Source organism: Leucopleurus acutus, assembly GCF_964270905.1.
Source record: "Leucopleurus acutus genome assembly, chromosome: 8".
In the NCBI taxonomy this organism is placed as follows: domain Eukaryota; kingdom Metazoa; phylum Chordata; class Mammalia; order Artiodactyla; family Delphinidae; genus Leucopleurus; species Leucopleurus acutus.
Window position 1 is genome coordinate 74,664,936 of NC_139151.1, and position 17,215 is coordinate 74,682,150.

Sequence of the window (17,215 nt, forward strand, 5' to 3'; positions counted from 1 at the left end):
TGCACAAGGGTTCCCTTTCCTTCATCTTTGCCGATACTTACTGTTTCTTTTTGGTAATAGCCATTCCAACAGGTGCGAGGTGGTAGCTCATTGTGGGTTTAATTTGCATTTCCCTGATGAGTAGTGATGTTGAACACTTTCTCATGTGCCTGTTGACCATCCGTATGTCTTCTATGAAGAATGAGCTATGATTCTTTAACCTAAGAGGGCATCTGAAAGAAAGGTCTTTCTCAGTCTTCCATCAGGAGCTTGTGAGGCCTATTGAAGTTTCTGAACCCTACCCATTTGCTTCTAAAGTCACCCTGAGATAGAGCTGAGCATTGCAACTCTTTCTTTTAATTGGATAATTATGCAAAGGTGAGAGCAGCTAAGAGTTAGCTGGCCCTATTGATATTAGCTGATGCCTGAAGAATTGAGCAGTGACTCAGTTATCAATATCTGCTGGGAAGTCACCGACAGGATCAAGTAAGAGATAGCTGACCTCCTGTGGAGGACACACTTTGCTGCTGAAATGGCTGTTAAATCATTCTACATAGATTCAGGTGTATAGGAAAAGCCACTTACTCTATTTTTATTATCGTAAATTATAACCCTATTCTGAGCCCCCATTTCAGACTAGTGGGAATTCAATCTTTAGCATATTGAAGAGGGTTCCTTCACAGAGTCCTATGAAGATCTTGGGGTCTCATGGGGCACAGAGCATTTGAGCATGTTGTATAGTCTACACTGGTCAGTGCTGGGATGCTCGTAGACCAAACCTGCATAGACTGTTAAATTTGGAGACTTTACAGATGACACAAATCCAACCCAACCTATCTTAACCAAAAATGGAAAATGTTTTTCACATTGTTGAAATGTCCAAGGGAGGAGCCTCGTCTCTGGGCATAGCTAGATAAAGGTGCTCAAATAATGTCATGAATCTATCTTTCTCTCACAGTTGTTTCCATCTGGGTTAGTTTCCTTTCAGCAGGCTCCTCCCCCATCATAAAATTTTGGCCACCTGCCACCCCAAGTACCCCTCTTTACGTGTTGCTTATCCTAGGGGATATAGAAGAGCTCTTTAGCTCTTCCAGCAGATGGGTCCTTAATTGGCTCTCATTGTACTTTTGGATTAAGTGATGCAGGTAGATCATTCTGCATGAATCACAGGGACTAAGGGAAAGAGAGGGGCCTAATGGAAAGTCAAGAATGTTATCAAAAGAATGAGGAATAGATGTTGGGCATACGGAAACAACCAGCATCTACCTGGGCACAGAAAATGGGAATCTTTCCAAAGGTGGGAGCACAATTATTAGAGTCCTGTCTCCCTACACACATCATTTAACTATTTCTGTCAATTCTAGCTCAGCCTTTTTTGTAGGGTGCTGAGAATGAGTGGGCAGAGGCTTCCACCACCTGTGGAATGCATCCTCATTCATCCTTTAATCAATGTTGCAAAAAGATCTCTCTTGTTTCTGCTCCCACCTCTGCAGTCAAATGGACTGGGCTTCTTCCCCCGCAGATACATTAGTACAATCTCGTTGAACTTTAGTTTTCACAAAAGGCATGCGGCCTTCAAGCAAGTTTGTTTCTCAGGCCTGAAATATAGAAGGAGCCTGACTACTCTTGGAAGGAGAGAGCGGAAAATATAAGAGATTGCAAGAAATTTCTTAAAACATTTTCCTAGTACTTTTGTTTCATACTCATATTTTCTTTTGCTTAATCCACACTAGGTCACACACACAGAACGAACTGGTTGACTGACTTAGTTCTTGCTGTTCTTCAATCTCTTGCCTTTATAGAGAATATAGGGGGCAAAATAGTACAGTTCAAAGGCTTTATCAGGAACTTTTGAGTATGTGGTCCATACAATAGTAATTAAAGTAAGTTCAGATTTTCTGATTTACCTTCTCCAGTTCTGCTTCATAGACTGCTAGAAATTCTGATTTGGGTTCACCAGTCCTAACCTCTCATGTTATAGACAAAATTAACACCAATGACATCGTGATTTGATCAAGAATCAAAATGACTTGTACCTACCCTTACCTGACGGCTTGCTGTGATGCCAGGCACTGTAGAATCATACTTTTTGCTACTAAATTAACACAGTAACCTCTTATAAAATGGAAATAATGATGAGGATTAGAAATCTTAGGCACCAAACATGTAGCTGGTATGGCCTGGAGATGGGGTTAAAATTTTATTCTTGATTTTCTTTTTAAACTCCAGAGTTCATTATCTGCAGGACAGCATTATTGCTAGGATCTCTGCCTGGGTCTCCTGTATCTCAGTCTGAGGGCCTTCCCTCAGTGGCCCAGAGGAGAGCAGCGTCTGTCAGTGTTGTTCAAATTTTGCTTCTTGGAAGAGCTTTAGGGTTTCAGCCACGTCCCTTTACTACTCACTTGGGATGGGATGGGAGCCAAAGAGCCCACTCTAAGTCCTCCACTCCCACTTTAACCAGAGCTGCTCTGCTTTTTCATCTCTTAGGTAAGGGGATGGCAAGGGAGCTTGCATTTGAGGAAAGGTTTACCAGTATCTGTGAAGACCCCAAGTTTCACCATCTCTGAGGGCTGTGTGGCTCTTCTACCCAAAGATGCCTGGGGCCACCAAGCTCTTCTTTAATCACACAAACCACTTTGCTGCCCCAGGCCTTGCTACTTCTTGTCTCTATCCTTCCTCTTGGTGTTGCCATCACACATTCCAGTGGTGGCTTGTTCAGCATTTCAGCAGGGACTAAAGTGGATGGCCTCACCTAATTTTGTGAAGAGTATGGGAATATCTTGGGTTTGACTCGTGTACTTTGTAGTTTTGTTTTTATCATTGTAAGAAGAAACAGGACTTGGGGTGTTTTTTGTTGTTGGGTTTTTTGTTTTGCTTTGTTTTTTTCTCATCTTGAATTTATTATTTCAGACTTGTCGTTGTGCTCTGTGCTAATAGAACACAAAGATCTGTGGCCTGCGGTAATTGAGGTCAATGGAAATGTTTCCAGTGAAGATAGTGCAAAAAATTAGATTCTGGGCTCTCAGAAAGTTGGCCAAAACAAACTGTTATCTTCATGTACTATTTCCTTCCTTGGGATTTTCATTAGCTCCTCTGCAGCGTCAGTTATCACCTGCTAAACAGATGATGCACCAGTCTATATTCTGGGACATAATCCTTTCCAAACTCTAGATCCACACGCTGCTCTGAAATGGATTTTTCAATGTGTTGAAAGACCCTTGACTTGGTCAAAAATAGACATATCATCTTTCTTTATTGTGAATTAATTCCTTTTGCTAAAAATTCCCGTTATTTTCCTTCTAAGTCTGCCCCTAGCCCCAGCAGGAATTGTGGACCTTTAACCAAATTAAGTCCTGACACCTAGGAAGTTGGGTGGACCCAACACGTGTCGATTCATGTTGATTCTGGATTCTGTCTTCCAGAGGTTTCAAAGCAGGATGCGAGACTGAGTCAGTAAGGTTGTACTGACCACCGGAATTTTAAGATAGTAAGTAGGAGCAGAGTTGATGCTAGGAAAACCGTATTCATAGAGAAGCAGAAAAAAAGAGTTTTGTAAAGGAAGCCACAGCAGGAGAAGAGAGAAGACAAGGAGAAAGATATGGAAAGAGTAAATTTCTTAAAGCTCGCCTAGTTCCTGGGAAGACCAGCAATATTTGTCACTGGGTTCATTGAAAGTTCTCTGTATGTTTTTATAATCAACCATACTTTCCCTTGAATTTATTCAAGTGGGGTTTTGTCCCTTATAACCAAATTATTCCCAGTTGAGGACTTGCTTTTCCTGAATTTTCTAATAACAGTAATTACCACAAGAAGTAGATTATCGAGTGATTACTCTCTCCAAATTATGGTATCACTTAGTGCTTTACCTCAATTAACTTCTCCATCTCAAAACACCCTTATGTGATAAGGATTATACTCTTTGTAGAGATGAGGGAATGAGGCTTAGGGAAATTGAGCATCTTGTTCAAGGTCATTTAAAACTATGCCTGACAGAATTAGGCAATTAGCCGTCTCGCTAAAATATCTCCTTATTTCTGTTAATGCTACTTTTTATCACTCAGCCTCAAAAGTTGAATCTTTTTAAAAATTATTTATTTTGCGTCATTGACAGCCAATAAATTATCTGAATTTTCTCTTAAATATCCATTCTGCCTTTAACTCAGGCTCCCAATCCCCCTTGTTCACGGCATTGCAGTGGCAGGTTTCTCTGTTTTCTCGGTAGAGCTCCTTCCAATTTATTTTATGAATTGCAGGTCTGATTTATCGTTCCAAAGCCCAACTCTGATTATATGACTTGGATTCTTCCGTGGAGCCCTACTTCCTGCCAAGGCTGATAATACGCTTTTATACTAGAACTCATGCCTTATCCAGTATCTGCCCGAATTAACTTTCTTACCTCATCTCTCCTCGACCTCGTGCATTTACCCTGCCCTCCTACTAAACAAAGCTACTCATTATTTCTCCAAATAGTCCTTGAACATTGCTGAGGCCTGCCTATCTCCTGGTTCTCTATTTTCATAGGTCAGGTCACTATTTTAGGATGAAAAGGAAAGAAGGGCAAATGCTCCAAGGCTCTGAGTCCTCTTGCTGCAGTTTTTCCAGTAGCTCTGCTTGTAGAGATATGGATGCTAGATCATTAAAAAGGGCAACTAGCCTGTTAAAGAACTTAAAAATTAAAGAACACATGTTTTGATGTGAGCATTGATTTCCAATCAGCTGATAATCAGGTTGTTACTTTCACATGACATTTATTCCCAATATAGCTGGTCAGATTTTATCTTAGGTGAACAGACGCTGGCCTAGATGAAATCTGTCATCTTCTTACATCCTTCTTGAGATTTGAAGGAATGTGTTGTATATCACTGTCTCCTATACATACACATATACACATGACAGTGAGCACACAAAGAGTGAAAGAATGCAAGAAAGAATGAGTGAAACTAGGAAAAGACAACACCATTTAAATGAGTTTTGCATTTTTAAGTTGAAGACATAAACTCACTCCATTAAGATTTCATTTATGTTGAAAGTAATTTTTATAATAATTACATATTTTAGATTAATATAATTTTTTAAATGAGCTTGCTTTATCGCTGCTTTTAGTTACTTTCTACACTGCAATGCTTTTCCCCTTCTTTTTCATATGGGACTTTTTTTGTCTTCTGATACAGTGGAAATGTCAATTGCTTTTCATTTTTCATTGTTCCATCATATAGACACAAGAAAACAAATCTGTTTGAGAGAACAAGGTGATTAATGTCTATAGTGCATTAAGTATTCAGAACTTATGTCATTCATTTCATTTCCACTCTGTAGTAAACTGAAAAACATTTAGTTGTTTTGAAAGTGCATTGCCAACAGAGAGAATACATTCTGAGTAAATTTCAGGTTCCATTAGGTTTGCTTTAAAACTGAGAGATGGAGTGGGGTAGGGAAAAACGAGGAAAGAAGAGAGATTTATTTCTCCATCTTTTTTCTTTTTTTGGTTCTTTTTTACATTTTCTGGCCTGGGCTCTATTCTAACAGCATAGTCACATGACTCAATAATTTATAACCTAACATAAATCAGATACCAGTCACAGTTAAATGTGATTTGTTACACGTGTGGATTTCTGTTCATGGTATCTTTATTGAGATTTTCAGCAATAAGATGTAATATGGCATCTCTACCTATTTAAAAGCTTCATGCTGTTTGATCCCAAAAATGATTTGCATCTTCCTTATCTCAGTGGCGAGAATATTTGATACAAGGTTGCCTACTATGAAGTCCCCGTGGGGTAGTGTGTCTGGTGAGCTCCCTGCACTGGAACAAATGGCATTCACCGTTTCTGTGGGTTTAGAGATGCTTACGGCTGGAGACAGATGAATAGCAACTTAGTTTAAGAGGGAATTAACTTAATATAAACCCAAAGTTTCCTCCCTCCCCCAACAGATGGCATATATGATGATTTTTTTTTTTGAAGAGATTATAATCTGTCCAGTTTCTTTCTTTTAATATGATAGTACCAATTTGGGAGTCAGATTACACAAGTCCCCTGGTGAATTACTATCATAACCTCAAGGGAGGTTTAGAACTTTCTGCTCCTCATTTTATTCATCTGGATGTGAAGAAAATAATGTGTAAATTACAAGATTGAGGGAATTAAATGGGATACAGGCCTACCTTCGTTGTACCGTACTTCATTGTACCTTCGCAGATATTGCTTTTGTTGTTGTTGTTTTCTACAATTTGAAGGTTTGTGGCAACCCTGCATCGAGCAAGTCTGTAGGCACCATTTTTCCAGCAGCATATGGTCATTTCACGTCTCTGTGTTACTTTTTGATAATTCTCGGGATATTTCACATTTTTCATTATATATTTGTTATAATGACCTGTGATCTTTGATGTTACTACTGTGACTTGCTGAAGGCTCAGATGAAGGTTAGCATTTTTTAGCAATAAGGTATTTTTAAATTAAGGTATGTACCTTATTTTTCTTAGGCATAATGCTATTGCACACTTCATAAACTACAGTATGGTGTAACTTTTGTATGCACTGAAAAACCAAAAAATTTGTGTGACTCGCTTTATTGTGGTATTCACCTATTGCGGTGGTCTGGAACTGAACCTGCAGTGTCTCCAAGGTGTGCCTGCACCTGTAAAGTGCTCTAGGATAATGTCTGTCATATAGTAGGTGTTCAAAAGAAAGTGTTGGTATTCTGCCACATGTCAGGGGAGAGAGAGAGAGAACCAGCCAAGGACACTTGGTGGTTTCATTGAGGTTTTGTAGACCTGTGTGTGGGCTTTGCTTTGCTGTCCAGTTCTCAGGAATTCCTCTGTTGAAACCACAACCTTGAAGAGTGTTTGTTTCCATGCAGTGACTTTACTGTTCATGCCTCTACACTAATATATGCCTACCAATAACATAACTCACAGTAAACCCTAGTCAGGGTGGGGTAGAGTAAAAATACCTCGTGGAGGTTTGTGTAAAAAAATTATTTGGGGCCTATAGCAGCACTGAAACTAGGGTGAGGTGAAAGAGGCTGTCACTTCAGATGCCAAAAACCTTGGTAATGAAGATAAATATTATTCTAATGATTTTTTTTCTTTTCGAAGAGATTTTAATTTCTAGAGACAAATCCCACTCTTCCTTTCCCAATCCATTCCTTTTTACCTTGAAAAGTATTTTTTTTAATTGAAGTATAGTTGATTTACAATGTTGTGTTAGTTTCAGGTGTACAGCAAAGTGATTCAGTTTTATATATATATATTTTTTTTCTTTTTCAGATTCTTTTCCCTTATACATTATTATAAAATACTGAGTAGAGTTCCTTGTGCTATACAGTAGGTCCTTGTTGTTTATTTTATACATAGTAATGTGTATCTGTTAATCCCAAACTCCTAATTTATCCCTCCCCCACTTTCTCCTTTGGTAACCATAAGTTTATTTTCTACATCTGTGAGTCTATTTCTGTTCTGTATATAATGGAATATTTTAAAAAATCAAATCAGTGCAAAAAATCTACTATGAACAAAATACCAACTTTTTAATAAAGACACGATCTACCAGAGGTGGGATTCAGATCAAGTGGGTGGGATCATGGTGCAGGTGTGAAGCCCAATAAAGATCTGCAGCACATCAACGAGTGCCTTGTGAGGATTTTAAGCGTTGGTTGGGAGATTTCAGAGATGTACTTTTTTTTTTTTTTTTCGGTACGCGGGCCTCTCACTGTCGTGGCCTCTCCCGTTGCGGAGCACAGGCTCCGGACGCGCAGGCTCAGCGGCCATGGCTCACGGGCCCAGCCGCTCCGCGGCATGTGGGATCTTCCCGGACCGGGGCACGAACCCGTGTCCCCTGCATCGGCAGGCGGACTCTCAACCACTGCGCCACCAGGCAAGACCCAGAGATGTACTTTAACAGACCTTCCTCAACGATTTTGGCTATCAATAGAATGTGAGGTTTATATTGATGATCTTTTTTACCCTCTTTTCAATAATGAAAATATGTGCCCCGCCAGATTTTGTTACAGGGCCTTTAACCAAAGACCATAGTGGGAGAGGGGAACTCATGATGACTGATTTTCAGGTACAAGGTTGGCAACTTTGCATATGAAGTTTCATTTAGAGGTTCTCAAATTCAAGGAAAACATTGCTTTATATTTTCAAAACAGCTTGATTGATGAAAACCTAGTAGACTAGTGTCTTCTCTGTTCAGTTATTTATTTCCTCCAAACTTACAGCTATAGAAAATGTTGTTCAAAAGAAAGAATGTTTCTTCTTCTGAACCCAGTCTAGGTATTAGAAACTCAATAATTTTGTTTGGATTGTATTCAGCGGATTGATAGATAAATAGAAATTCATATTTATTGCTATTAAATAATAGAAACTGTGACTTCTGGGTGCCTAGTCTGCCTCAGGCACTAAACCAAGTGTTTTTTTCCTTACCTCCTCTAATGCTCAGGTGAGCTCCGTAAGATGGATTATTTACAGGTAAAGAAACTGAAGTCTAGAGACGTTGAGTGAGTTCAAGATCACACAGTCACTAAGTGACTGAGGCAAAAACTGAGCCCAGGTCTTTCTGATTCTGATGTGCATGCTCAGTGCACGGAGGCAAAGGTTGAGGCTTGAACATCTCATCTGTGCTTTTTGTTTGGAGGGAAGTGAGTTCACAGAAAACGAAGTATCAGGAAGAAATACCCTATCAACCTCAGGAATGTTTACCTCCTTGGAGAAGCTTCCAGAGATAGAAAAACCAAAAATAACGTAGAAACACAGCAGATGGAATATGATCCCCCTCCGGTGTGTCTGGATGAGGGCGCTGGGGGCGTGGCATGGAGGGAGTAAGGCAACGTGGTGCCTAAAGAAAGAGGCCTGAGAGGAAGCTGGCCAGGTCTGGTTCTGCTTCGAGATCTCTTCTGAGTCTCACCTGCCCTTCCTGCACGAGCCTGGCTATTGCCCCTGCATCACTTTGCAATCCTTCGCCAACCAGGAGGTATCACAGGCTGTTGGAAATAAACCTCTAGTTCCACAGGCATCCCAGGCAGTGATGCTGACCCCCGATCTTGGTACCCTCTCTTTCCTCATTCAGATGTCTGGAATGGAGTATTCTGGGTGACCCAGTACTTCAGCTAATAAAAAAGTATGCAGTAATAAAACACATGAGAAGCTGTATTAAAGCTAATAAAACTCATGACTGCCAATTTACAGGGCCCCTCAGTCCTTTGCAGTGGCTTACTGTCACTGTTACAAGTATCGGTATCACTGTGTGACAGCTGTTGAGGACTGCTGAGTCATCTGGAATTCTCAGAGATGGAATGTGAGATCAACCATAACCCAGGATGTCAAATCTGGATGAAGCACCTATTATAATGGTTGTGAAACGACATGATGGAAATAGTGACACGCAGGGGTGGCTGGGGTGAGGCTGCAATGCAGTGAATGGGCTTTCAGCACCCATCCCGATGTAAATCTTAGAAGCTTCACCTGTATGGTTCTGTGTATTAGGTTCTTACGTAACGTTAGATTTGAAGAAGTTTGACTGCTTAGAAGGATGAGCATAAATAGATCTTTCATCAAATCCTATTTCCTTATCTTCTGTTTATGAAATCTGAGTCCCAGAAAGGTTATTAGACGTCTTGCCTAAGCCTCACACTGGGTTAATAACAAGACTAAAACAGGAGCCCGGGTCTTCTGACATCTGGCTTCCAGTTCTTTCTCTATTTTGGCCTGTATTTGTCTGCGTACCTGTTCCAAGGCATCTCTGCTGCCGTGTCACGCATCTTCCTCAAATCTTAGTTGTCTGTCACCCCTGTGCAATAGCAAAGCGATTCCTTCTGATGTAGAAAAATATTTTTTGAGGCTATGGTCAGATATCAACATTTATTTCTTCCCATGACCTGTCACACTTTGAATCAATCCCTCCGAGTTGAAATGCAGGACATATTTCATCAGCTGTCAGGAGGCAGGCGGCCTCAGTGGGGGCATGTAAATGGCATTTTGGTTTATATTCCTCCTGTAGAGGCAATAATAGTATGATCAAGGCTTTCGTTGCTTACGATGGTAGTAAAATCTTTACAGCCCTCCATTTAATGACAGACTGGTCTTTCTGATGCCGTATGACACAAACCTACCCAGAATTAGAGATTAGGGAGAAAGAAATTCATGAACTTGATTATCGTCCAGAGAGACTAATTATGTGTTTAATGAGCTTGAAGCAGGTGGAAGATGCGTGAGAGTTCTGTGCCGCTGGGTCTGATAAAGGGTCTCTAGAAATCAAGTTAATCTGAATATTTTTATGAAGGAGGGAGTGAGGGAGAGGATGGGTCAAGGAAGAAAGACCTGGTGGGAATAAAGTATACAGGGTATTTGTTTAGTTTGTTTTTTTCCCTTTTTGCTATACACACACACACACACACACACACACTCCACTCTGGGAAGTTGGTGGAAGCTCTGAATAATCTCCCCGGAAATATTTGCATATATACCTTGAACATGTTTGAAAATTTGGAAGGGGTTTTAGTTACCTGAAAGTCTATCCATTGACTTGTAGGCGTCCGTGGATCACAGCCTAAGAACCGCTGATACAGCAAAAGAAAAACCCAGATGTGATTTGGTTTCTATGATGCCTGACAAGCCCTTCTCTTCTCCTGAGCTCTTTTTCTTTTAATGAGAAATCCCCAGACCTTTCATAAATATACTACTCTTTTCTTCCTATGTATTATCATTTTTCATTGCATCCTTTGGATTTGAAAGGGCGTTTTATGGAGTGGGAATGGGGCAATTTGAAAATGGGCCTTTGCTTTTCAAGTCCCTTAATAAGGGTTACTTTGGGCAAAGGACTCCACAGATAATTCTGGAATAGTTTCAGCCTATCTCAGTGCAGGGCTCCTCCCCGTCGCCACCCCCCAGCTGCTAAGGAAAACCATGCTGAGTAGGGCAGCTTCCATATATCCTCCTTCCCTTTGTTCACCCTCTGAATGAGGCATTAAAATATGAAGAACCATCCCCGCCCCCCCCCCCAAAAAGGCATCAGGAGGAAATGAAAAAAACTAGAGGGCCAAGATAATCCCCAAGGTACCTCCTGAATTACTCAGTTAACCACGCTCTTCACTCCTTCTTGGTTGTTATAACTGTCTAAAACCAGAGTCAGTTGGTGCTTTGACTGAGGAAACTGAACTTGTGCTTGAACCCACACATGGAGTATCACTTCCTCCACCTTTCCTTGCCCTCCCTCTCAGCAACTTTACAGAAGGGAAAGCCAGAGAAACCTGGGTAAATGTACCTTGGCTTGCCAGCCACGTTCAGAGGTGCACTGTCTGTGGCTGCCTTGAAGCCAGTTGCCCTGGAAAGAAACAAGTGATTTGAGCAGACTGGGATAAGTGCCTCTTTCCCAGACTTAAAAAGGATTGAATTTCTCAGTAAGAGGCTGATTAACACCAGCCTGTCTTATTTTTTAGCAATCTGATGGACAAGTTTCTCTTGTTGCATCTGTGCACATCCAGATTAAAAATGTGATGATGGTGCTGGGTTTATTGATCTCTGTTTCTTTGTTTGTTTGGTTTCTTTTTTTTTTTCATTTTCTCCCTATCTTTTCCATTTTTACAAGAATGGTCCAAGGTAGTAACTATGTCACCGTGATGTCCCTCCTTCCGATAACAACTAAGTACCCAGGCTGGGGCTTGTAATCACTTACTTTGCCTAAATTTTGCCTTCCATTTGCATTACTAAGGGAGCGTTAAACAAAAGGGGGGGGGGTGGAGTTTCTCCATTCTCTGGCACCAAGGCTTAAAAACAGATGTAGCAGCCATGTGTCTGGGACTCCAAGACCCACGCCAAGTAACATTGTAGTTACCACTAATTAGGTTCCATTCACCAGGAACTGGTGTTTCCACAATCCTTAACATTCAGTATCTTCTTCATCCTCAGGAGGTTGGGAAAGATGGAGGGAAGCCTTTTGGTAAACCAACTTCTGATGCTGTGTGTCTGCAAAAAAATTATGCCTCTTACAAAGATTGAGCTATGCAGTGTTTTGGTCTCCTGGAGCCCCTGCTGCTACAACACTCCAGGAAGCAAATATCTTTCGTCAGAGAGAAAATAAAAGTCTGTGCAAGGTGCCTCCAAATGCATACTGATTCTCCACCGAGACAAAGATTGTTGTCTGTTTTTCTGCCCACAAATCGAGTGTGGTTATCTGCCTCGTTCATACATGGGCATAAGTTAAACAATGGTACTGATAGCAGGATGATGTGCTAAAGTGAATATTACCTCAGATGGGATGATTTAGTGCTTCTAACTTTGGGGTGAGGCCGCCTTCCTGGTAATTAGTGAGGTGGCTGACTTCATAAATGGTGGCCTCTGTGAGCATTCATTTCCCCTGCAAAAGTCATTCAGCCTCTGTGCCTATACTCCCTGCATTAATTAGTCATTTGCAAAGGAAAATGAGGGAAAGAAAGGGGATGAAATTGACCTTTGATTCAAATTTCATGTGATAAGGCCAAAATTCTCTGAAGAAAGTCAAGGTGACAGAAAGATAAATGTTTTTTCTATCTTCCCCTCTTTCCCTTAACCCTTAAACTGGAAGATGCTAATGTAACTTTTACATACAGGATCTCCCATTACTGCTTAAACACAATAAAACATACAGTGGCAATTGGCTCTTCACAATCATACCTCTGAACCAGGGGGCTGGCGACAAGTGATCCTCACAGGGAGGCAAGTTGCGGGCGGCATGACTGCCCTTCACTTGCTGAGGCACATGTGGAATAAAGTCTAGGTCCTTTGTTTTCCTTCAATATTTAGTGGAGTCAGGAGCGCAGTTGTGCAAATTTCATTTTAGCTAATTTATATTGTCTCATATTTCATGTTGATTATTTATGGAACCCACCAAATCCTCACAAAAATTGTGAGTTTATCCCCTTTTATGAATGAGGAAAGTAAGGCAGTAAGAAATACAATAATTTGCCCAAGGTTCCTAGCTGGTAAGTGTCAGAATGGGGACACAAACCCAGGCAGCATGGCTCCAGGTTCATGCACCTAAATAGTATGATACGCTGCTTCTTACTATTAAGTGAGTTGACGTGTGTAGAGGGCCTAGAACAGAGCCTTGAACGTGTATGTGTTACATGAGCATTTGCTCTTGTTCTTGTTGTTTTTCTCCTCCCCCTTCCTCTTCCTCTTCCTCCTTCTCCTTCACTTTACTATAATAATAATTACATTTATTTTAACATTAATGCGTTGCTGCCTTTAGCACCTTTTCTGTAACATTACTCCGAAATGACTAATAGATGTTTCCATACATTTCTCATGTTTGGTGATTTTTATGTCAGAGCTGTTCACGATTTTTTTTTAATTGGGAATCCTTGTTTAAGGAGTTTACAAAACCAAAAGAGGATAATTTGTCTCCCAAACGTGGCTCTACAGGTTATTTTCCGTATTACTAGTGTATCATCTATGATGTACCTAATAGAGTTGTTATGAATCAGACTCATTTGCCACGTGAGGTTCATGAGTTAAGAATTGGAAGTGGAACACAGGAGCTGATGGACTGGGAGGCCTTGATTGGTTATCTCCAGGATTAGATGATTGTCAAGGGCGACTCGCTTCTCCTTGTTCCCGTCATCTGACCCTATGCTACGTCTCCTATTTGATTTCTCACCAGGGTCAGGTCCGATTCCTAAGTGCCCCCCCACTCCCTGCTGTCCCATGTCACATCCAATACCTATGTTATTGTTTTGAAATAACAAAACAGAACATGTCTTTCCTCTCCAAATCCCACCCAGGTCAATTACACCTGCTCCTAGGGAGTTTTCTTCTTTTTAGTCACCAGTAATTTAGTGGCCTTCTATCTCTCTAGCACTAGGCTGATTCTTCAGATTCACTGGCTCAGTTAATCCTCACAATAGTCTATGAGCTGGGCACTATTATTTTTATACCAATCAGGCACTGATGTCTTTCTTAGCGCTAATCGGTTGGTCTTCCATTTATTCAATTCATTAGAATAAATTTAATCAATTTATTTGGTATTTATTGAGCACCTACTTATGTTAGACTCTGTTTGGTGGGGAGAGATGCTAGAAATACAATAGTGACCAAAATAGTCAGGGTTTCTATCCTGGGAAAGGCGGTGAAGGACACAAAGTTAACTTGCAAATGAATATGTTATTGACACTTTGGCAAGTGGATGGAGACTGTGGGGAGCTATGGAAGAATGGCCTTTGAAGCCAGGTAGCCAGTTTCAGATCCTAGTGGCTAACTGTGATTTTGGCCCAATTATCTACTACTTTAAGCTAGGGTTCCTCTGTGGTCTGTACAACAATTGAGGATCTAATAAATGAATAAATTGGAATAGAATGTGTAGGTATGAACTGAATTTGGGAGGCAGAGTTTTATTCATTCAACTGCACAGATGTTTTGAATACATATTAACACAGTGCTAATTGCTGGTGACACATAGATGAACAAAACCCAGTCTCTGCCCTTAAGTAAATTATTATCTAGAAGAAGAAAATAAATATGCAAACAACTAGCTGTCCTTTATTACTTTATGAAAAAGAGCCATTTTGATATGTGTTTCTGTGCTAAATTCAGATTTAGTGATTGAGGTTTACCTGCCAGCCCTCATCTTTTTAAAACTGATAACATTATTACATTTTATTGAGGTATAATTGACATACAGCATTATATTGGTTTCAGGTGTAAAACATACAAGTGATTGGGTGTTTGATTACACTGTGAAATGATCACCACAATTAGTCTAGATACTGTTCATCACCATACAAAGTTACAACTTTTTTTCTTGCGATGAGAACTTTTAAGGTCTATTTTCTTGGCAACTTTCAAATATGCAGTATAATATTATTGACTGTAGTCATCATGCTGTACATTACATCCCTATGACTTATTTATTTTATAACTGGAAGTTTGTACCTCTTGAACCCCTTCACCCATTTTGCCTACCCCCTAACCCCCTACCCTCAGGCATCCACCATTCTGTTCTTTGTTTCTGTGAGTTTGATTTTGGTTTGGTTTGTTTGTTTATTCATTTGTTTTGTGTTTTAGATTCCAGATACATGTGAAATCATATGATATTTGTCTTTACCTGTGTGACTCATTTCACTCCGCATAATAATACACTCAAGGTTTATTCATGTTGTCACAAGATTTCTTTTTTTTTTATGGCTGAGTAGTATCTCTCTCTGTGTGTGTGTGTGTGTGTGTGTGTGTGTGTGTGTGTGTGTGTGTGTGTGGTGTATACCACATCTTCTTTATCCATTTACTATCAATGGACACTTAGGTTGTTTCCATATCTTGGTTATAAGGCATTATTATAAATAACGCTTCAATGAACATAGGGGAGTATATATCTTTTAGAATTAGTGTTTTCATTTTCTTCAGATATATACCCAGAGGTAAAATTGCTTGATCATATGGTAGTTCTATTTTCAGTTTTTTTGAGGCACCTCCATGCTGTTTTCCACAGTGGCTGCAGCAGTTTACATTCCCACCAACAGTATACTAGGGCTTCCTTTTCTCTATATCCTTGCCAACACTTGTTACTTGTCTTTTTGATAATATTCATTCTAACAGGTGTGAGGTGTTATCTCACTGTGGTTTTAATTTACATTTACCTGATGATTAGTGATGTTTAGTATCTTTTCATGTGCCCATTGGCCATCTGTATGTCTTCTTTGGAAAAATGCCTATTCAGAATCTCTGCCCATTTTTTAATTGGAGTTTTTTTTTTTTTTTTTTTTTTTTTGCTATTGAGTTATATGGGTTCTTCATATTTGGGATATTAACTCCTTAGCAGATATATGATTTGCAAATATTTTCTTCCATTTAGTAGGTTGCCTTTTTGTTTTGTTGATGGTTTCCTTTGCGGTACAGAAGCTTTTAAGATTGATGTAGTCCCACTTGTTTATCTTTGCTTTTATTGAAGATTTTAAAAGTTTCCTTTGAACGTTTGGTAGAATTCACCAGTGAAGCTGTCTGGTCCTGGATTTTTGTTTGTTGGGTGGTTTTTGATTACTGATTCGATCTCTTACTAGTAATTGGTCTATTCCTATTTTTTATTTCTTCCTGATTCAGTCTTAGAATATTGTATATTAAACCATTTCTTCTAGGTAGTCCAATTTCTGTGTGTATACTTTTTCACAGTAGTCCCTTATGATCCTTTGTATTTCCATGGTGTTACTTGTAACTTTTCCTTTTTCATTTCTGATTTTGAGTCTTTTCTCTTTTTTTCTTAATTGGTCTAGCTAAAGGTTTGTCAATTTTGTTCATCTTTTCAAGGAACCAGCTCTTAGTTTCACTGTTCTTTCTATTGCCTTTTTAGTGTCTATTTATTTTTTCACTGCCAGCCCTCACTTAAGACCACCCTTCTATGATAAATTTTCACAGTATATCTGCCCACAGACCCATAAAGTTTTTTTGAGACATTTTAAGGGAAATGAAAAAATTTGATTCTAATAGCCTATGTGCTTCTAAAGGCAGTTGCTGTGTCTTGTATTTCTACATAGTAGGTGGTCAGTGGCTTTTAAATAAATGAGGTTTACAGAAATGAATGAATGTATGAATAAAGATATACTAAATCTTATGTCTTCTCTGGTAGTGCCAGTCAATTCAGTTCAATTCAGCTCAGTCCAATAAATATTCATTTGCAGCAGGTAGTGACTTTCATATCATGGATACCAGATGAATAAGAAACTATTTGTTTCTTTCCAGGAGTTTAATCTGGGGCAGGGGCACCAATTGTAAGTAGGCAGCTCTGAGACCAAGTTTATTGATCCGATCTCAGTTGAGATCGGAGAGCAAGTCTTTATGCCTAATTTAAAGAAAGGCAGAGACTTTGCATCAGGTTAAAGGCTTTTCTGAGTCAGAAAATCTTGAAGACACAGGTCTGCAAAGTGAAAAAGAGTATCTTCTTCCATAGTTGATTATACTATTTATTCAAAAATTTTGCCTTGTCTTTTTTCTTGGTCCTCTCCTTCTGGGTTTCTAAGCCATTCCTTGTTAGGTCCTTCCCCATGAAAGAATTATACTCCCCACCTTGATGACATCAAGCTTGGCCATATGGCTTGCTTTGACCAATAGAGTATAAGTGGAATCAACTCATGTCACTTATGATCAGAAGTTGTAAAAGACTTTGCATAGTTCAGTTATCTCTTTTTTTCTCTCTGCTATGAGGATGGCATGTCCAAAGTTTAGGTTTAGATCAGAGGTGCAGCCAACCTGCACAGACATGAAAAGTGAATGAGA

At 39.7% G+C, this 17,215-nt stretch overlaps 1 protein-coding gene across 3 annotated transcripts in view; it reads left to right on the plus strand.

Moving 5' to 3' along the window:
• NELL1 (neural EGFL like 1) overlaps positions 1-17,215 on the plus strand; it is a gene marked incomplete at both ends in the record, with an annotated part of 883,126 nt that overhangs the window by 687,009 nt on the left and 178,902 nt on the right. The gene's annotated exons all lie outside the window — the stretch shown is intronic.